We start from the raw sequence: 4,196 nt of genomic DNA on the forward strand, positions 1-4,196 counted from the left end.
TTATTTGGCACCGTCATTCATTCACATTTTCTGGGACCTCTTCCCTTGATGTTAGGATTAGAGATGAGCAGATCTGTGGAAGTTTGGCCTGGCGGGTTCAGCCGGATATTAGATAAAGTTCAGTTCGGGACCCGGACTTGATTTGAACCCCAATGGAAGTCACTAATTAGGCAGTTCGGATCTCTAGTTAGGATTAGAGATGAGTGAACCTGAAAAGTAAAGTTTGGTGTTCGTACCGAGCATGGACTTTACCAAAAAACAGTATTCAAGTTTGGAGTTCGGGTGCTTTATGTATGCAAACCACTCCCGCAAGCATCTCTGTGCTCGGGTACACGAGCATCCCTGTGCTTGGCTACGCTCGATGCTCAACCCAGTGTAAGCCACTTCCAGTGTTTGAATGGGTAACAAGAGTGCTATCGGATGTAGTATTCACCCCTCCAAAAATAGAAAAAGCCCACCCACCTTTTCCTGGAAGTGCTCTGTTTATGGTTGGCTACATGTAGGAGGAGACCAAAAATGCCCAATTAGTGACTTCCATGGTGGTTCAGGTCAAGTCCAGGTCCCAAACCGAACCTTATCTAAAGTCCGGCTGAGCCTAACAAACCAAATTTCAACAGCTCCGCGCTCATATGTGAAATATCCAGATCTTTATTCCTTCTATTGACCTGTACTTTTTAGACCTCACAGGTTGTCTGACTCTCAAATTCCATTAAAACAACAATTCAAATTCTAAAATCAAGGAATAGTCTTAGGTGTTTATTGATATACAGTATGTGTACAGTACATGTAACAATTGGGAGGTAGAGCATAAAAATGCCCCTATCAACGAAAAATGGGAAAACTAGATTTTCATCTCATTGATTTTGGTGATGATTTTTTTCATTCCAATCTTCCTCTCCCAAATATTCAATTTAATTTTCTTATATACACCGTTCTAACATGCTGTATATAAGAACCCAGGCCACTGTGTAGAACGTAAAAATCACTTTATAATACCCACCTAAGGGGCGGTGCGGTGCAGACTGGTCGGATGAGTGTCTCCGTTCTCTGCGTCCGGCGCCTCCTCTTTTGGCCATCTTTGTCCTCCTTCTTCTGAAGCCTGGGTACATAACGCGTCTTACATCATCTACACGAGTCGGCATTGAGGTCCTGCGCAAGTGCAGTACAATATTTTTATCTGCCCTGCTCAGGCTGTGTCGGACCTCAATGCCGGCTACTGTGGATGACATAAGATGCCTCATGCACCCTGGCTTCAGAGAAGGAGGATGGCCGAAAGAGGAGACGCTGGTCCTGGAGAACGGAGACACCCATCTGACCAGTCAGCACCGCACCGACTGTTTAGGTGAGTATTATAAAGTCATTTTTATGTTCTACACAGCGGCCTGGGCTCTTATATACAGCATGTTAGAATTCTATATATAAGAGCCCACTGATGGTGGCCACAGCTTATAGTTGCCAAGTCTGATGGAAAAAAAAACAAATTTTTCAGCCATTTTTAACTTGTTTTTATGGGGACCAAACTCAAGCCCCCTCTCTCTCTCTCTCTCTCTATATATATATATATAATTTTTTTATTTTTTTTTTACTATTTTAAAAGGGAAAGTTTTTATCACTTTATTACATCTCTTAAGAAAAAATATAATCTAGACTTTTAGGAATATATAGATAAAAAAAAAATCTAGAGTTTGAGAAGAGTAAAGAAAGAAAATGCTAAATCCGTTTTGCTGGTCAACGCGATGGACGCGGAGCTGCGTGTTTCTCCAAAGGACTCTCTATTTCGCATGATGAGTCATGTTTCTTGGAAAAACAGACAGAAAATCAATAGGAAGAGTAAGAAATTTAATAAAAAATAGCCTCTTCTCTTAAGTGAGCTGTCTCGACTCTTCATCATCGCCATAAACAAACTTCTTGTAACCAATGGATGGCGCCTAATAGATGTTTTTACAGCACCTGTTACATAAAGGAACACGGGGCTACAACAAACAGGTACAATTCATCCGCGCTCCGAGCCAAATACCGTTGAGTAACGTCGGCGTACAAGCAATTCATCAATGTGGCTAAGGTTGAAGAACCTGAAAAGAAAATACTTTATGACCACAGCTCATGTAGGTGAACTTTTATTGAGAGATTTTAAACAAACATGAATATTCTCTATAGGTAAGGACCGTTAACCCATGGAGGTAGGTCGTGTGGCACCCAATGGGTTTTTGGACAGTAAGCACCCGATGCCAGGTTGTTTCAGTCTACTTTGCTTTGAGTGGATGTTACACTCGAGGCCAGTGTAGAGGCAGTGAGCAGGATTAGTAGACCCATTGGACCACAGGGGGAACTCAGGCTTACCCCTTAGTGGGAGGGACTTAACTAATCACCCACCGCGAGGCGGATGCCAGGTACCACTACCAGGGCAGGGACCGGGACTGTGGCAGCTGAACCCCAAACCCCAGGGCAGGTGATGGACACAGGAATAGATGGGAACAGGCAGGGTGATGGAGGCATGCTGGATAGGCAGGTACCGTCAGGAATGGTGGACACGGCAGGGGTACACAGGTAACGGGACAGGAACTCAGGACCTGACAACTGGCTAGGTAGCACACTGGAATACTGACTGACTGACTAACTAGAAGCATTGCACAGGCACCTCCCCTAATGGGAGGATGCCTTAAATACACTGTGCTTCTCTTCAATTTCCTGGCAATAGCGTGGCAGCCCTTTAAGAGGAGGAACGGTGTGCGTACACGCTTCTTAGGTGCACTCCCGAGAACCATGCACAGGGCCTGGGAGGGAAAGGAGGCAGCAGCACATGTGAAGGGTTGGGTGGGAGAGAACATGCCCCAGCAGCGGCGGTGAGTTAGTCAGCGTCTCTGTAGAGATGACGGAGCTACAATGGAGAGTAGAGATGAGAAAACCAAATCATAAACATCAAATTTATTACAAATTTCCTGAAAACTTTGTATTATGGTAAAACCCAATTTTGGGGGTTTTTGTATGGGACTCTGTTTTAGAAGAACTGAAGACAAGCAAGACCGATCAGGGAGGCTCCGGCAATGGCGGACGTTTCGTAACGAGTTTGGTGAGGGCCTAGGACAGATTAAAATGTGGGGTTTTTTTTGTTATTTTTTAACCCAATCCATCATCTCTGTTGATTGGATTTTGGGTCTATATCAGTCTTTTTATAGAAATTGTGATGCTTTTGATTTGGACTGAATTTTATTCTGGTCAAATCAAATCTGCCGACTGATTAGAGCAACTTTGCTACAAAATATTTTAGGAAAATTTGCTCATCTGTAGTGGTGAGAACCTGTATACGAAGTATATTGTCAGCCAGGAAGGGGGAGATGTACTGGCCCCATATTCATGAGAAGGGTGACGTGGGAAGAAGATAAAATCACACGCTTCTGTCCTGGATATCAAAGTCTGGTGTCAAAATGACATTGGACAATGAATAAAACAAACAAATATTGAAAATATAAATGTGTGTCATAAAAAACAGTCTGATGTCTCTGCTCTGCCTCCATGCTTACATACAATACACAATGTTATACATTTTGTAGGTGGATTTTTTTTAACACAAATATTATGAAATAATTTCACTATTTTAAAGATATTTTGAAATGTCATAGCAGCATGTCAGAATATTTTTGATCAATGGGGATATATATCCTAAAATCATAAAAAATATATACTGTATATTTTTCCATATTGCTCTCATCTAGTCAGAAAGCCAAACAAAGGCACTCAGCCATTTAACTTAACGATTCTGCATCTTATTTTCACCAAATGGTGATCTCCCACGACTCGAATCCCTAATGATTAAGACTAAAAGGAACATTAATACTACTCTTTATATACAAGAATATAACTACTATAATACTACTCTTTATATACAAGAATATAACTACTATAATACTGCCCCCTATGTACAAGGATATAACTACTATAATACTGCCCCATATACAAGAATATAACTATTATAATACTACCCCCTATGTACAAGAATATAGCTACCATAATACTGCCCCCTATGTACAAGAATACAACTACTATAATACTGCCCCTATGTACAAGAATATAACTACCATAATACTGCCCCCTATGTACAAGAATACAACTACTATAATACTGCCCCTATGTACAAGAATATAACTACTATAATACTGCCCCCTATGTACAAGAATACAACTACTATAATACTGCCC

The sequence above is a fragment of the Anomaloglossus baeobatrachus genome, chromosome 3 (genome assembly GCF_048569485.1).
Source record: "Anomaloglossus baeobatrachus isolate aAnoBae1 chromosome 3, aAnoBae1.hap1, whole genome shotgun sequence".
In the NCBI taxonomy this organism is placed as follows: Eukaryota; Metazoa; Chordata; class Amphibia; order Anura; family Aromobatidae; genus Anomaloglossus; species Anomaloglossus baeobatrachus.